Source organism: Dendropsophus ebraccatus, chromosome 11 (genome assembly GCF_027789765.1).
Source record: "Dendropsophus ebraccatus isolate aDenEbr1 chromosome 11, aDenEbr1.pat, whole genome shotgun sequence".
In the NCBI taxonomy this organism is placed as follows: Eukaryota; Metazoa; Chordata; class Amphibia; order Anura; family Hylidae; genus Dendropsophus; species Dendropsophus ebraccatus.
Window position 1 is genome coordinate 101,206,030 of NC_091464.1, and position 18,847 is coordinate 101,224,876.

Here is an 18,847-nt window from a genome sequence, read left to right on the forward strand (position 1 = left end):
GCTTACCTGGATGACATCGCTGTGTTTAGTCAGACCTGGGAGGATCACCTGTCCCACCTGTCACAGGTGCTACAGCGGATCCAAACAGCCGGGCTGACAATCAAGCCTGGAAAGTGTCAGATGGCCATGACAGAGGTCCAGTACCTTGGACACAGAGTAGGGGGAGGGACCTTGAGACCCGAACAAGGTAAGGTGGAGGCTGTTGTAGCCTGGCCCACCCCCAAGACCAAAAAGCAGGTGATGTCCTTTCTAGGGACTGCAGGGTACTATAGGAAGTTCATTCCCAACTATAGCACTCTTGCAAAACCCTTAACGGACCTCACAAAAAAGAGATTGCCACAAGTGATTAGTTGGACCCCAGATTGTGAGCAAGCTCTAACGGCGCTAAAGCAGGCCCTGACAAGCGCACCAGTCTTGCAAAGCCCCGACTTTAACCGCCAATTCATCGTCCAGACTGATGCCAGCGCATATGGCCTAGGCGCTGTGCTCAGTCAGGTCAATGCAGCAGAGGAAGAACATCCCATACTTTACCTGAGTAGGAAACTGCTATCTAGGGAAGTAGCATACGCCACGGTGGAGAAAGAGTGCTTAGCCATCGTGTGGGCCCTGCAGAAGTTGCAGTCGTACCTGTATGGGCGCCGATTTACGGTCATTACTGATCACAACCCTCTGAGTTGGTTACACCGGGTAGCTGGTGACAACGGGAAGTTGCTGAGGTGGAGTTTGGCGCTGCAGCAGTATGAGTTCACCATCCAACACAAGAAGGGAAGTAATCATGGTAATGCCGATGGATTGTCCCGGCAGGGCGAAGTGGTTGAGGATGGCGTGGGATATTGATGGATGGATCAATAGTCCCGTGCCATATCTCAAAGGGGGAGGTGTGAGGATGATCAATATATATTCACGATCTTGAATAAAATATCCCTGATCACTCATATTTGGCAAAGCTCCTCACCCCCCCCCCCCCCACACACACACACACACCTTTTTTGTTTCTTTTTGAAGCTAGTGTCCTGTTTTCCTTTGGGCACTAGATGTCATGGCTAGATGGATTGGGGCCATATAGTGAGAGTCCTGGATATTAACAGGTTCGCTTATCTCTTACCAGACTGGGGGCGCAATAAAACGTCCTCATGGCGTAATGGCTTTATGACAAGGGGTCTGGCTGCAATATGCATCCAGAGTTCACGCAGGAGACAAACAGAGGTCACTGTAGACGTCTATGGAGAAATTTGACCCCTTCAGAAAGATGACAAGCTGTCATATTCCAGAGGTGAGATTCGCTACAGGTCAGCAGGGTAGGGAGAGGGACCCACCATTGTAAAAGCAAGAAAGTGGCTCTAGGGGAACCCAGGGAAACCTGTAACTCCCCTAATCGGGTGCACACCAGACCCATGGTTGGTATGCCCGTGACCGGCAGGTGATGCCCCGTAGTTTGATGCCCCTGGAATGCTGATCAGAAACGCGCCTGCCAAGTTATGAGGATTTGAAAATCTTCAGGCAAGCGTCTCCGGTCATAAAAGATGGACCATTAGCTCATTAGCATAGTCCCTGTCACCCCTATGTCTCTGAAGTAAAACATTACCAGGGGTAAGTGATTACCATAAGATTGTGATAGATTTGTAGTTGTAGTAATTTGTAGTTGCCTTAGGTGTGCATAAGGGTAAGGTGTCACGTCAGCCTTATTGTGACGTGTGGTGGCAGCAGAAAACGTGTACCTGGGTGTTAGGTTCTGGTTGGTAGCTGATCCAAGACGGTCCGAGGTGAGCCCGGTTGCCTACTAGCCAGAACCTAAGTCACGAGGATCGTGACAAATAGGTTTTACAGACAGCGGCTATACCTCAGTAATAGGTTTTACAGACAGCGGCTATACCTCAGTAGTAGGTTTTACAGACAGCGGCTATACCTCAGTAGTGGGTTTTACAGATAGCGGCTATACCTCAGTAATAGATTTTACAGACAGCGGCTATACCTCAGTAATAGGTTTTACAGACAGCGGCTATACCTCAGTAATAGGTTTTACAGATAGCGGCTATACCTCAGTAATAGGTTTTACAGATAGCGGCTATACCTCAGTAATAGGTTTTACAGACAGCGGCTATACCTCAGTAATAGGTTTTACAGACAGCGGCTATACCTCAGTAATAGGTTTTACAGATAGCGGCTATACCTCAGTAATAGGTTTTACAGACAGCGGCTATACCTCAGTAATAGGTTTTACAGACAGCGGCTATACCTCAGTAATAGGTTTTACAGACAGCGGCTATACCTCAGTAATAGGTTTTACAGACAGCGGCTACGCTTCTACCCAAGGTATACAAACAGCGAGTATATTTCAGTCGTAGACTCTATAATCAGCGGCTATACCTCAGTAGTAGAATTTATAAACAATGGTTATAGTCCAGGGATGGATTTTATTATCAGCAGCTATACTTTCACAATAACTTTTATAATAACGGTTGTGCAGTGTCTATACTTTTAACATCAATATGAGTCCCTTAATTCATCACTCGCACTACCTTACCACTGCAACTCCCTGGTATAAAAGGTAACTCCCTAAGAGTCCATTTTAGAACGTAGCCCACTATCACTCAAACAAGAGTATGTATTTCTAACAGTATTAACCAGCTGCTAGTATATCTGCTTTATCCCAGTCTCTTTAAACAGCAGGGCCAGTAAGTGCACTCAGCAGCAGTATGTCTGTTACTTGTAGGGACAGATCTGAGCAGGCTCCTTTAAGTGCATCACAGTAGTCAGTTTAGTGAACACAGTGCATATGAGGCAGTAAAACTTCCTTAAGTATCCTGCAAAGGAACAGCGTGCTCTCTACAGATATCTGTCCATTATGCAAGTTTCCATATGCATTCAGGGGCGCTCAGGTGCACAAGACAACTCAGCCCTATTGGCACCAGTTCACATTAGACAGGTCTCACCCAGAGAGAAGACGTCCACATCACTCCTTCACAGCACGTGTGCCTCCAGCCCACTGCACACTCCAGCTCCCAGTCTCCTGCCCTCACGCTGACCTCAGGCTCTCTTCCTTATCTTGCCCTGCAGCGTTGTGATCCCTCTGTCCGCTCTCCAGGCTGTCACACTCAGCAGCTGCTCACAACTCCGTCCTAGCAGTCACGTCCTCAGGGCTTCCCCGGCAGGCTCCTGGTAACAGCATGCCTCTCACATGGAGCTAGCTCAGCTCAGCGTGACAGCGTCAGTCACGTCATCACGCAAGCACACCAATCATATTCTGAGTAACAGAGGATTATACTGACAAAATGGGTTACTGCAGCAAGTCAATATTTGCAGTGTTGCGGCTTCTTCTTCAGGACCTCTGCAATTCTCCACGGCTGCTCTCAATCACCTTCTGGACCAAATCCTGACTGATAGACGTCCATTCTTGCACAATCAATGCTTGCATTTTGTCAGAATTTGTTGTTTTTTGTTTGTCCACCCGTCTCTTGATTGTCCACAAGATCTCAATGGGATTAAGATCTGGGGAGTTTCCAGGCCATGGACCCAAGATCTCTATGTTTTGCTCCATCGTGCTGGAAAAGCCATTGTTGATGGCCAAACTGCTCTTGGACGGTTGGGAGAAGTTACTCTCGTAGGACATTCTGGTCCCATTCTTTATTCATGGCCATGTTTTTAGACAAGACTGTGAGAAGGCCGATTCCCTTGGCTGAGAAGCAACCCCACACATGAATGGTTTCAGGATGCCGGTTACAGTCGGCATGAGACAAGACTGGTGGTAGCGCTCACCTCGTCTTTTCCCAATAGGCTGTTTTCCAGATGTCCCAAACAATCGGAAAGGGGATTCATCAGAGACAATGACTTTCCCCCAGTCCTCAGCAGTCCACTCCCTGCACCTTTCCCCCAGTCCTCAGCAGTCCGCTCCCTGGACCTTTCCCCCAGTCCTCAGCAGTCCACTCCCTGCACCTTTCCCCCAGTCCTCAGCAGTCCGCTCCCTGGACCTTTCCCCCAGTCCTCTCCCTGGACCTTTCCCCCAGTCCTCAGCAGTCCGCTCCCTGGACCTTTCCCCCAGTCCTCAGCAGTCCACTCCCTGCACCTTTCCCCCAGTCCTCAGCAGTCCGCTCCCTGGACCTTTCCCCCAGTCCTCTCCCTGGACCTTCCCCCCAGTCCTCAGCAGTCCACTCCCTGCACCTTTCCCCCAGTCCCCAGCAGTCCACTCCCTGCACCTTTCCCCCAGTTCTCAGCAGTCCCCTCCCTGGACCTTTCCCCCAGTCCTCTCCCTGGACCTTTCCCCCAGTCCTCAGCAGTCCTCTCCCTGCACCTTTCCCCCAGTCCTCAGCAGTCCACTCCCTGCACCTTTCCCCCAGTCCCCAGCAGTCCACTCCCTGCACCTTTCCCCCAGTTCTCAGCAGTCCCCTCCCTGGACCTTTCCCCCAGTCCTCAGCAGTCCACTCCCTGGACCTTTCCCCCAGTCCTCAGCAGTCCACTCCCTGCACCTTTCCCCCAGTCCCCAGCAGTCCACTCCCTGCACCTTTCCCCCAGTTCTCAGCAGTCCACTCCCTGGACCTTTCCCCCAGTCCTCAGCAGTCCACTCCCTGGACCTTTCCCCCAGTCCTCAGCAGCCCACTCCCTGGACCTTTTGCAGAATATCCGTCTGTCCCTGATGTTTTTCTGGAGAGAAGTGGCTTCTTTGCTGCCTTCCTTGAGACCAGGCCTTGCTCCAAGAGTCTCCGCAGTCTCACAGTGCACAGTGCAGATGCCCTCACACCTGCCTGCTGCCATTCCTGACCAAGCTCTGCACTGCTGGTAGCCCCATCCTGCAGCTGAAACACTTTTAAGAGACGGTCCTGGCGCTTGCTGGTCTTTCTTGGGGGCCCTGGAGCCTTTTTGGCAACAATGGAAGCTCTCTCCTTGAAATTCTTGATGATGTGATAGATTGTTGACTGAGGTGCAACCTTTCTAGCTGCGATACTCTTCCCTGTTCGGCCATTTTTGTGCAGTGCAATGATGGCTGAACGTGTTTCTTTAGAGATAACCATGGTAACAGAAGAGAAACAATGATGCCAAGCACCAGCCTCCTTTTAAAGTGTCCAGTGGTGTCATTCTTACTCCAGCCCTGTCCTCACCAACACCCACACCTGTGATAATGGAGCGATCACTGAAACAATGTTAGCTGCTCCTTGTAAGGCCGGGCTGCAATGATGGTGAAATGTGTTTTGGGGGATAAAGTTCATTTTCTTGGCAAATATTGACTGTGTAAGTAATTGCTGATAAGCTGATCCCTCTGTATAACATTCTGGAGAGGATGCAAGGTGCCATTTTAAAAACTGAAGCAGTAGACTTGGTCAAAATTTACAATATGATACAAATATAAATTTTTACAATGACTGTATAGGGTTTGTTAGAATCACAAAGTGTTTGTAGTAGGGGGCAAAGCCGTTTCCTTTTTTGAAGCGTCACCCAGGAGAGATCAGGAAGGAGTTGGATAGGTGAACCTTCAAAGTCAATATCCCATAGATGTCTAGCCTTATTCATTATGGTCTCTTTCAATGTGTAGTCCGTCACACACGCTTGCTCACTGCTGTGGTTGCTGACAAGTGGTTGATTTAAGTGGAGTTTAAAGAGGAGTTGCCGGTGATTCAGTGGGTTTGGAGTGACTGATATACTGTTGTTTTTGTGCAATTGTGTGGTGTGCATTGCGACAGCACATAGATAGATAGTAACATTGTATCTGGTTTACTTGGGACACATTACTATAGCCTGTATACACACAAGCTTTCTGGATGTAACACAGGTGGATGGTCAGGGGGGTTGATTGATAATTAAGAGTTGATAAATTACATCTGTGTGAAGCCTGCCAGTCTCTTCCAACACTGGAGTCAGTAACAGCAATCTCTGCAAGCTAAGTGCTTTTTTTTTTTTTTCCAATTGTAATTTTTATTATTTTTCAAAAAAAGAAAGACAAAAAATTGTACAAACTGGGTGAGGTATATGTAAAGGCAGCAGAACATTGTTATTAACCCCTCAACAGGAGCAGGCAGGAAATTCAAAATAATATACCGTAACAGAACAGCAGTTACCAGGTCCCGGTCAGGGTTGAGAGAGAACAACGTCTGTATGGGTGGGGTCCGGAGACCATACTAAGCCAGTAACAAAACAACACAGGACAAGACAGAGACGTGGAACAAGAAGGGAGCAAGAAATGATGGGGGGGGGGGGGGGGGGGGGGAAGACAAGGACAGGGGAAGACGACGACGGTAAGAGACGGACAAGGAGGGGAACCTAGGATGGACCAGAGGCAAGTGCTGCCGGGGAGGAATACAAGTCCCAAGGAGCCCAGATAGAGTCAAATGCCTCCAGCCGGTTGTTCAGGGATGCCGTAAGGCGCTCGAGGGAGCGTAACTCCCTGATTCTGGCCTTAAAATGCGGGATGGAAGGGGAGGACGATTGCCTCCAACATTTGGCAATTAGGGACTTGGCTGCAGTTAGGAGGACCAATAACAGTTTGGCTTGTTTTTTCCTGATAGTTTTAGGGAAAAGGTTGAGGAGGCAGAGGCCTGGGTCCCTATGGATTGTGACACTGAGGATAGCTGAGGATATCTCGCACACCTCCCTCCAGAAGGGTCGAATAAGCTCACATTCCCAGAAGATATGGAACTGGGAGCCTAATTCCCTAGTACATCTCCAACATAGAGGGGATATTGAGGCATTGAACTTATGTAGCACCTCCGGAGTGCGGTACCAGAACATCAGGACTTTATAATGGGATTCCTTATAGGTAGTACATATGGAGGAGGTGGCAGCCCTGTCCCATATAGTGGCCCAGCACTCCGGAGGCAGAGTCCTCCCTAATAGCGTTTCCCATTTAATCATATAGGCGTGCTGCACCTGGGTTCCCTCAGCAGGGGAGCCAAGGATGCGATAAATGTCAGAGATAAGGCCCGAAGTGGAGGTCCCCATCCTGACTAGTTGCTCGAAAGCTGAAGGCTTAGAGACTGTGAGGGCTCCCAGGCGCGACATCATAAAATGTCGGAGTTGGAGGTACATAAAGTGCGCCGAGGGAGGGAGAGCATATTTGTCAGTCAATTTATCATATGGAAGGAGTGTACGAGATATGGGGTCAACAATGTCTGCAAACTGAAAGAGTGCCTTAGATCCCCAGAGCTTGACAGTATGGGACTGAAGACCAGGAGGGAAATTTGGGAAGAGCAGGAAAGAGTTCAGGGGGGAGGCAGAAGAGGTGAGCCCAAACCTGGCAGAGCACGAGGACCATATGTGGAAGGTAAAACGGATAGGTCCCAGGAGTGAGAGATGTGAGAAGCTAGGCGGTGAAGAGTGCCACAGGAAGGAGTTAGGATGGAAGGGAGCTAGCCATATTTTTTCAATCTCCGCCCACTTCTTGTACGCCAGATATTTGGACCACGCCGTAATTTGGCGGAGGTGCGCCGCCCAGTAGTAGTGGAGAAAGTTAGGGACCCCCAGCCCTCCTCGAGATCTGCTACTCATCATAACCGAGTTGGGGATGCGGTGCCCCTTGGACGCCCAGATAAACTTGAATGCTGCTCTTTGAACACTTCGCAGCTCTGAAAGGGGGATACGAACTGGGAGCGTCTCAAAGTAGTATAGAAGTTTAGGCAAAATGGTCATTTTTACCGCCGCCACACGGCCTAGGAGCGAGATGTAGTGGGGGGACCATTTAGTCAGGAGGTTCCGTATATCTCGGAAGAGGGCTGGGTAGTTAGCTGAGTATAGGGACGGATAGGAGGGAGTAAGACGGATACCCAAATATTTAATGAAGGCAGAGGTCCATTTAAATTTAAAATTTGAGCTAAGCTGGGCAATCAAGGAGGCCGGGAGATTTAGGGGCATAGCTTCAGATTTAGAGGTATTGACTTTGTACCCTGATAGACGACCATACGTACCCAAGAGGGAATGTAGGTTCGGGAGGGAGACGAGCGGGTCTGACAGGGTGAGGAGGACATCATCTGCGAATAACATGATTTTAAACTCCTTACCTCTAACCGACACACCTCTGATGTCTGGGCAGTTTCGAATCGCCGCCGCCAGGGGCTCAATGCAGAGAACAAAAAGCAAGGGTGACAAAGGGCAGCCCTGGCGGGTGCCATTCGAAAGGGAAAAAGTCCCAGACAACATATGAGGAAATTTAAGGGCCGCTGTGGGATTGGAGTATAAGGCCCTGACCGCTGTTAGGAAAGGCCCAGAGAAGCCATAGCATTGCAATGCCTCAAACATAAAAGGCCACCCAAGGCGGTCAAAGGCCTTTTCAGCATCCAAACTCAGCACAAGGGCACTCTCTTCTTGTTGATTAACAACATCAATGAGGTCAATAGCCCTCCTCGTGTTGTCCCCACCCTGTCTCCCCGGCACAAACCCCACCTGGTCTGCATTGACAAGGGAAGGGAGCCAATACCCCAATCGAGTAGCCAGCAATTTGGTGAATATTTTGAAGTCCGAGTTTAGGAGGGCAATCGGCCGGTAGTTGGAGCAATCCAGAGGGTCCTTGCCAGGTTTGGGGATAAGAGTGATGAAAGAGTGAGACATAGAAGTAGGGATAGGAGAACCCTGGAGGAAGGAGTTGTAGAGAGAAAGTAGTTTAGGGGACAGTTCAGAAGAAAAGGTTTTGTAGTAGAGGTAGGAAAAGCCATCCGGCCCGGGTGCCCGCCCCGATGGAAGGGCCTTAATAACCTCAGCAAGTTCCTCCACGGTAATCGGCGCATTCAGTTCCTCGAGCGCACTAGCGGTCAGGGAAGGCAGATTACATTCGCTAAGGAAATCAGAAAGGCATCGGGTTCGGGCCTCCGGGTCCGATGGTAAGGTTGAGGGGAGGGAATACAGTTTAGAATAGAATTGATGGAAAATGGAGGAGATGTCTTTAGGATGATAATGTAGAGTCCCCGTTTCATCCCTGAGGGCCTGCGGAGACCGTGCAGCGGCCCGGTCGTTGAGCATCCTTGCCAGGAGGGTATGAGCTTTATTGCCCTTTTCATAGAAGCGTTGCCTAGAGTAAAGGAGAAGCTTCTCCACTTTTAGCAGCAAAAGGTCTTTGAGTTTTTCACGAGCCGCCACAAGCCTCCGCAGGACCCCCAAGGAGGGGCGACGGGCCAGACGCTGCTCCAGGGAAGCTATGGCGGATTTAGCATTCTGAATGGCTATCATGGAGTCTTTTTTCTGTCGGGAACCTAGTGCTATGCAATGACCCCGTACAACTGCTTTGTGGGCCTCCCATAGAACCCCTTCAGAGGTAACAGACCCCTCGTTTTCCGAGAAGTAATTAGAGATACTAGTCTTGATAGAGTCTCTGGTGATCTGATTTTTTAAAAGGGTGTCATTCATACGCCAGTGACAGTGTCGTGTAGGGGAGAGAATGGCCTTGAGGTGAACTGTCACGGGGCCATGATCAGACCATGAAATGGGGTCAATGGTCGCACTCTGGAGCAGTCGAACAGTAGGAATGTTGCCAAAGAGGTAGTCAATGCGAGAGTGGAGTTTGTGGGGATGGGAAAAGAAAGTATACCCCCGCTCCGTAGGGTGGTCAAGTCGCCAAAGGTCATAGAGCTTATGAGCACGTATGAGCTTGCGGAATTCTGTAGATAGTTTGGCCTGCTCCGTAGGGGCAGGCCGGCCGTCTACTGAGTGCCTATCCATGATCTGAGAGAACGGTAAATTGAAATCTCCCCCAAGGATCCGTGGAGCCGGAGGATATTTCGCCAATCGGTTGAGGACCCTACGGAGGAAGGGTATCTGGGAGCGGTTAGGGGCATAAACGTTGCAGAAAATAAATTGGCGGCCCTGTAGGGTGCCGTCTACAATAACGTATCTCCCCCCTGGGTCCGAATATGAGGAGGAGATCTGTATGGGGCACCTGGGAGAGAATAGGATAGCCACTCCCGCCGTCTTATTGCCTCTAGAGGCCGAAGCAACAGTGGGATAAGAATGGCGTGCGAACCTAAAAGTTGCCTCCAGATCAAAGTGCGTCTCCTGAAGGAAGGCAACATCTGCATGCAGGTTGCGGAGTTCCCTCAGGAGAAGGCGTCTTTTGGTGTTAGAGTTTAGGCCCTTGACATTGAGAGATATACACTTAGCCATTAGGAAGGGATAAGAGAATACTAACGAAGATGGGGATACTCACTCTGTCCCAGTGGGTGGAAGGGAGCAGTTTCCAGAGCAGCATCGGCCAACATGGAATCCTAGGGGGTAAGGGAGAAAAAAGGGGGGGAGGGAACAAGAGGGAAAACACATAAACACATAGACACAACAAAAAACAGAAACGAGAAACCAAGAAAAGGAAGGGCGCATGGCCCAAAAAACAAGCCTAAGCGGCCTGCAACGAGGCAGGAAAAAATGCCAAAACAGCACCATGGCTGTCAACTGGCAGCCCCACGGGGGAAGAGGGCGCCACCTGAGGGGAACAAAGAACGCGAGAATACTCCGAAGAGGAGGGCCAAATGTGACCACACAGCTACATATAACACATGAGTAACGGAAAAAAGGGACCCAGAATATCAGCAATAATGTAAATCACTATAACAGATCATGGAGGGGAGGGAGGGAGGGGGGGGGGGTCTCCCTCAACCAGTAGGACCAGGTGGGGAGCGGGAGCTCTCAGATCTGGGACGTCGCCTCTTCTGGCTAGCCGAGTGCCAGATGGATGGTGGGGGAGGGGGTGGGGGAGCCACCGTCCAGTCAGAGATTTTGGGGACTGGAAGGTCCAAGGTGTCGCAAAACACAGGCAAATCAGCCAGACTTCGGAGAACAGCAGAGCGTCCATCCCGTCTTGCCGTAAGGCCAAACGGAAAGTTCCATCTGTAGGAAGCGTCATGGTCCTTGAGGGTAATCAGCAGAGGCCGCAGAAGTCGTCGCTTTTGGAGGGTAATCCAGGAGAGATCCGGAAAGAGCTGTATTTGGGCACCATAGAAATCCAGCTCACGGAGGGAACGGGCCTTGGCCATGATGCTTTCCTTCAAGGTATAATCATGCAAGCAGCAGATGACATCTCTGGGTGGACCGGAAGAGTTCCTGGGTCGTAGGGCCCGGTGAGCTCTATCGAACTTAATTTTGTGGGTAGATGGCTCGCCCAGAAGCATATTGAAGAGGCCTTCCAGGGTAGATTCGAGGTCATTGTCCTGTGTCGCCTCTGGGAGACCCCTGACCCTGATGTTATTGCGTCTGCCTCTGTTGTCGAGATCTTCAATGTGGCGCTGCATATCATCCAAAGCAGAGGCTTGTGAGGAGGCAGTGGAGTGTAGGCTAGAAATGTATGCCCGAGTAGAGTCGTGGTCATCCTCCAAGGTTTCAACCCTTAGTGCAATGTGTTGAATGTCCTTCCGGACAGCAGCGATCTCAACCCTGAACGCATCTTTCACTTCAGTGATTAGGGTGAGCAGGTCACTCTTCGTAGGCAATTGTGAAAGCATATCCCGAACATCCTGGGGGACGCAGGCCCCAGTAGGGAAGCTTCAGAGTCCGAGTCAGAGTGCCGTCCCCCCGGATTACGCGGGACCCCAGATCGGGCAACAGATTGAGAGGTTCTGGGCAGGGTGGCCTCTTGGTTATTATTGCTAGCCTTAGTTTTGTCTTTTTTTGGCGGTTTTGAGGTCGCCATCATGTAAGCAGAAATGTGCTGCTGGCCCTTTAAGAGCCCGTGAGATTTGGCTGTAAGGTCACTGGGAGGAGATGGAGGATGATGGGGGTCTAAGGCACTGGGATGGAGAGTGCCAGGGATGGGATGAGGCAGGGATAACCTCTGGCTGCTGGCAGGCTCCAGGGAAGGGGTTAACTCACCCACGAGGCCAGAGGCGCGCTCCGGAAAACAAGATGGCGCTGCGGCCTCCTCAGGCTGCACAGAGGACTCTGCAGGGCAGCTCGGCTCCAGGATCCGGGCAGACAACGACCTGCGGCTGCAGCTCAGCGGAGAGGCCGGCGGATGGGAGCGGATCTCCAGGCCCCCGGTTCCCAGGTGATTCTCGGGCCTCCGGAGCGGCGGGAAAAGATGGCCGCGGTCGCGGCGTGTTAGCAGCGGCGCCCCGTGTAAGGTACGGGGACGCCGACGGAGCCCCGGAATCCAGTCCCGCTGGAGGCGGCCGATGTCTGGGGGTCCCCCTCTTGCCCCTCCACATATGCTGGGGGTGCTGGGTCGGGTATAGCGGGTCTGGGTCCCTGTATTGCAGCTGTGTGGCTGAGGAGCTCCCTCACTGCACGTCCATTCTCCTCAGCGGCTCGCCACGCCCCCAGCTAAGTGCTTTTATATTGTATTTGTGAGCGAGTTTTGGAGCGTGTGAGTTTTAGATCTGAAGTGTGTTTTTGTCTCAAGTGTGGGACTTTAATATTCTGGGACTTTAGATTCGGGGAGTTTTAGAGGAAAACATTGTTTACTTGCTTTTGAACACATTGTTTGCTTTTGTTGTTTTTGTTTTGTTTAGTTATACATAATATCCTCATAAAAATGAGCGCCATGTTTGACAATGCGGCCCAATGTACATCTTGTGCGATGTATGCAATCCTTGATCAACCGATCGAGGGTGCATACCATTGTGGGAGATGTATGGGGGGGGGGGGAGGGTATATACCATTGTGGGAGATGTATGGGGGGGGGGGAGGGTATATACCATTGTGGGAGATGTATGGGGGGGGGGGAGGGTATATACCATTGTGGGAGATGTGTGCATGCTGCAGGTTTGAAGCCCAGATCCTGGATCTAAATGAGCAGCTGCGACAATTGAGATACATTGGCAAACTGGAAAGGGGTCTGGTGCTCACTGAGCAAGCGCTCCAAGGAGTAGATGGGGGAGGGGTGATAGTATGGAGGTACAGGAGGAAGAGGCAGCTAGTTGGGTCACAGTTAGAAAACAGGGTTGAGGGAAGAGTGTGAGGGAGGCCAGTCCTGATCTGGCATACCCCAACAAGTTTGCCAAATTGGCAGATGAGGGGGATGTTGATTCAGGGGGGCATTGCTGCAGCAGGACACTGACAGCCAGGGGGGTGTCTGCTCCAGTAAGGTGGGAAACAGGAGTTCAGGGCAGGCCAGGCAGGTACTGGTAGTGGGGGACTCAATTATTAGGGGGACAGACAGGGCAATCTGTCACAAAGAACGGGATCGTCGATCGGTGTGTTGCCTTCCTGGCGCTCGAGTTCGTCACATCATGGATCGGGCTGACAGATTACTGGGAGGGGCTGGCGATGACCCAGCAGTCATGGTGCACATTGGCACCAATGATAAAGTTAGAGGCAGGGGGCGGGTCCTTAAAAACGATTTCAGGGACTTGGGCAGGAAGCTTAAAACTAGGACCTCCAAGGTGATATCCTCCGAAATATTACCTGTACCACGAGCCACACCTGAGAGACAGCGGGAGATTAGGGAGGTAAATAAGTGGCTCAAGAGCTGGTGTAGGATAGAGGGGTTTGGGTTCGTGGAGAACTGGGCCGACTTCTCGGTCGGTTACAGGCTCTACGGTAGGGACGGGCTGCATCTCAATAGGGAGGGGGCAGCCGTGCTGGGGGAGAAGATGGCTAAGAGGTTGGAGGAGTGTTTAAACTAGGGACCAGGGGGGAGGGCAACTACAATATAGTAAGTGAGAACAGAGTAGACGGAGAGCTGGGCCTAGATTATGGAACTGGGGGTGGAGCGGCGGGAGGGGTTAGAACAGTCACTAGTGACAAGAGGAAAGGGAATATGGACAAACATATTAAATGTATGTATACTAATGCTCGAAGCCTCACTAATAAAGCTGAGGAATTAGAACTCATAATGGTTGAAGAGAAATATGATATAGTGGGGATAAGCGAGACCTGGCTGGACGAGACCTATGACTGGGCGGTTAATATCCAGGGTTATAGTCTATTCAGAAATGACCGTAAAAATAAGAAAGGTGGAGGGGTCTGTCTATATGTTATATCCTGCCTTAAGCCCATTCTGCGGGAGGATATAAGTGATGATAATGTGGAATCTCTTTGGGTAGAAATAAGGGGAGGGACGAAGAATAATAAAATTCTTAAAGGAGTGAGTTATAAACCTCCAAGTATAGTGGAAGAGTCAGAAAATCTTCTTATAAGACAAATAGATACGGCAGCGAAGCAGGGGGAAGTCATTATATTTGGGTAACAAAACACAACAATCACTGAACTCAGGGAGAACAGTGAAAAATTCCAATGGAGTGCTCATTTACGAGTCTCCATTGATTGTCCCATACAAAATTTAAATATGCAAAAAAGGGGTCCGTGGAGCCTCAGTTACGAGTCTCAAAACACGGGAATAGCCAGATCTCCCTCTCTCCAGAGAAGGAAGCCCACTGCCAAGGGGTGCCTCCTAGTGGGGAGAGCACCAAACCACCCTGATACGTAGTCCCTCAGGTCCTCACTCTGTTGCGAGCTTTGGGACCTAAATAGGGAAACCCCAGAGTGGCCCCTGTAAGTCAACGTCTAACTCTGTGGCGAGTATAACGACATAAGACAAGGATTACCAAGGCTAGGCATCCATCCACAGACTGCAGTTTCGGGGTATTTGCCCCTCATCAGTGTGGAGCAGGATTCTGGCTACTGGGGCAATGGACTTCCTTCTCTGGAGAGAGGGATATCTGGCTATTCCCGTGTTTTGAGACTCGTAACTGAGGCTCCACGGACCCCTTTTTTGCATAATTATATTTGGGTAGTTAAAGTCCCCCATAATATACTGGAAAGCAGAAACCTGCAGCTCCAGGAAGGGAAGCGGATACTGGAAATAGTAAAAGATAATTACCTTTCCCAACTAGTACAGGAACCAACAAGAGGGGGGGCACTCCTGGACCTGATCTTAACCAATAGACCAGACAGAATATCAAAAATAGAGGTGGGGGGTCACCTAGGTAATAGTGACCATAACATAGTAAGTTTTCAATTATCCTTCAATAAACTGATTAGTAGAGGGGCTACAAAAAAACATTAAATTTCAGGAAGGCTAATTTCCAAAAACTAAGAGAGGACCTTGGGAACATAGACTGGGACACTGCCTTCAGAAATAAAAGTACTCAAGAGAAATGGGACATATTTAAGAGCATCCTGGGTAAATGGTGTGAAGGACACATACTGTACCATATGGGAATAAAAGTAGTAGAAATAAGAGAAATCCAATGTGGTAACTTTAGCTGTAAGGGGTGCAATAAGTGATAACAAACAAGCATTCAGACAACTAAAACAAGAAGGTGGTGGGGAAGCATTGAGCAATTATAGACAGAAGAATAGGATGTGTAAAAAGCAAATAAAAGAAGCAAAAATAGCAACAGAAAGAAGGATAGCCACAGAAAGTAAAACGATTCCCAAAATGTTCTTCACCTATATAAATAACAAAAGACTTAAAACTGAAAATGTTGGTCCCCTCAAAAATAATCTGGGTGTAATGGTGGAGGGGGAAGAGGAAAAGGCCAATCTACTAAATACATTCTTCTCTACTGTATTCACAGAGGAGAATCCCATAACAGAGGACATGACTAGGGATAATGTAAGTCCTCCCATAAATCTCACCTGCCTAACGCAACAAGAAGTGGGGAAACGCCTTAAAAACATTAAAATCCATAAGTCACCGGGCCCAGAAGGTATCCATCCTAGAGTAGTGCAGGAATTATGTACTGTGTTAGACAGACAGATATTCCTAATATTTAAAGATTCTATTACGACAGGGATTGTTCCACAGGACTGGCGCATAGCTAATGTGGTACCAATATTTAAGAAGGGGTCAAAGAGTGATCCTGGAAACTACAGGCCTGTAAGTCTAACATCTATAGTATGTAAAGTATTTGAGGGGTTTGTAAGAGATGCTATACTGGAGTATATATATATGAGATGCTATACTGGGGTATCTTAATGAAAATAATCTTATGACGCAGCACCAGCATGGATTTATGAGGGATCGATCCTGTCAGACTAATCTGCTCGGCTTCTATGAAGAGGTAAGTTATAGACTAGACCTGGGGGAGGCTGTGGACGTTGTGTATCTGGGGGAGGCTGTGGACGTTGTGTATCTGGACTTTTCAAAGGCATTTGATACTGTGCCGCATGAAATGTCGGTCTACAAAATGAGGATGCTGGGACTCGGGGAAAACGTATGCAAATGGGTAAGTAACTGGTTGTGTGATAGAAAACAGACGGTGGTCATTGATGGAACATATTCAGATTGGGTTTTAGTTACTAGTGGGGTACCACAGGGGTCAGTGTTGGGTCCACTTCTTTTTAATATTTTTATTAATGATCTTGTAGAGGGGCTACAGAGCAGAATCTCCATTTTTGCAGATGATACTAAACTGGGTAAAGTAATCAGTACAGAGGAGGATAATATTATATTACAGAGGGATTTGGAGAAGCTGGAGGCTTGGGCAGTGAAATGGCAAATGAAGTTTAATGTGGATAAATGTAAGGTTATGCACTTGGGCCATAGAAATAATAAGTACAGTTATGTGCTAAATAGTAAAACACTGGGTAAAACTACTTCCGAAAAGGACCTGGGGGTATTGGTGGACAGTAAACTCAACTTTAGTGATCAGTGCCAGGCAGCAGCTGCCAAGGCTAATAAAATAATGGGGTGCATCAAAAGAGGTATAGATGCTAAAGATGAGAACATAGTGTCACCTCTATATAAACCACTGGTCAGACCACACATGGAATACTGTATACAGCACTGGGCACCGGTATATAAGAAGGACACAGCTGACCTGGAGCGGGTGCAGAGGAGGGCAACAAAGGTCATTAAGGGAATGGGTGGGTTACAGTACCAGGACAGGTTGTCACGCTTGGGGTTATTTACGCTAGAAAAAAGACGTCTTAGGGGCGATCTGATCACTATGTACAAATATATGACTGGACAGTACAGAGATCTTTGTAGGGGTCTCCTTACTCCTAGGTCTGTAACCATGACAAGGGGGCGTCCTCTACGTCTAGAGGAAAGAAGATTTTATCATCAGCATCGACGCGGGTTCTTTACTGTACGAGCGGTAAGACTGTGGAACTCTCTGCCACATGATGTTGTCATGGCTGATTCAGTAAATAAGTTCAAGGGAGGCCCGGATGCTTTTCTTGAACAAGATTTCCGGTGATACGTTGATCCAGGGATTATTCTGGTCGCCATTGGAGTCGGGGTGGGGGGGGAGTTTTCTCCCTGTGGTGGGGCAATTGTCGTCTGCCTCATAGGGGTTTTTGCCTTCCCTGGATCAACACAGTAGGGTTTCCCTAGGTTGAACCTGATGGACTCTTGTCGTCTTTCAACCTTATTTACTATGTTACACAGCAGATCACGTCTCGTGGGAGGGGAAAAGCGTCTTTCGTTCTCAGGGCCCTATGGGTCTGGTCCAGCTGAACTTTATGGTCACAAGGTGCCCTCAGGATTTTGTTAGAGTGTCTCTAAGATCAACTTCAGGTCTGAATCACAATACTGTTCACGCAGATCATGGACTCTAATGTTATGCCTATGCCCTCTATTGTCGAGATCCTCTAGGTGTCGTTGGCATTCACACAGGGCCTGATGTTGTGCACTGAAAATGGACTGTAAGTCTCTATGCGCTGTGTCATGGAGTGGAGGTCTTCTCTTACCATAGCTATTTCAGACTAATAGGCCTCCCTGACCTCTGTGATTAGTGAGCAAAAGTCCTTCTTAGTCGGAATGTTCTGTAGGAAGCGGGACCAGTTCATATCTGAAGGGCCCACATGTTCATCTCTGTCTGATACAGAGGATTGTGAGGACCACCAGTCCATATTGTCGCGTTGGGGCGACTAGGTCATGTGGAAATCTGACCCTTAATCATTCTGTGCTGGAGGGGCCTGGATGGACCCTGGCGCGGTAGTTGCAGGGAATGTGGCCTTCTGAGGCTGCCACTGTGGTTTAGGGGCGGTAGGTGGTGTCTGTGCTACTCCCTGGGGCATAGTATGAGTAGGGGCCTGCTGGTCTGTGTGGGGGCCCAGTGGCAGGTCCTGGGTCATGTGACCTGTACCTGGTGATGCAGAGATCCAGTCATCTGTCTCTTCTTCACTGCAGGTGTCGCATGCTGCAGCAGGAGCGGGGAGCCAGGATCAGAGGCTCTCCGCGCTCTCCTCCCGGGGGTCAGTGCCATCTTGGATGTGGCAGCCTGTGGTGCAGATGCAAGAAAAGAGTCCAGAGTGCCCGGTGGACGGGTGTTAGGGGCTGAGTGCTCCTCCATAGCCTTCAAGGGTCCCCTAGTGCGCATTCTGGGTAATTGGGTTGCCGTTATGTAGCGTGTAAACCGCTTAGCTGAGCTCTGTGCCTATGCGACCGCTCTCATCCGCTTCCGGGCATGCCCCCCTGCTGTGCTATTTCTTAACAGCTGCACGCGTCGTGATTCATAGACACTGGAAGTCGGTGACCCCTCCCTCTGTTTCCGAGTGGGTGGCCGAAATGGATTTCCTCTACCAGATGAAATCACTGACGGCAGAGGAACATGAGAGGATGCTCAAAGTTGAGAAAATCAGCAGGGTTGTTCCCAGTGTCTGTACCCTATATGTGTTTACTAAAAAATTAAATACACATTAATTTAACAAAAAGTGTGATCATGCACAACTGCATCAAAGTGTGGGGCAAAAACTTGGCATTTCACCTTTGAATCAGAATCTTGCTATATTAGGAGGATCCTTGTGTTGTCCATCTCATTTTATTTCTGGATACACACTTGATTTGTGTCTTCTGCCTTTGTTGTATTTTGTAGCTGTTCCAGAAGGCAGAAGCCGTTGGAGGCCTCTCTATTGGCTGTTTTTTTAATCTTCAATTTCAAGTTAAATCAAATTCAAATAAAATTTTAAATCAAATCAAAATTTTAAAAAAATTAAAATCGATTTTTGGAGGGCTCACCTCAAGGGCCTTAAACTCCATTCTAATCTTATTTTTTGG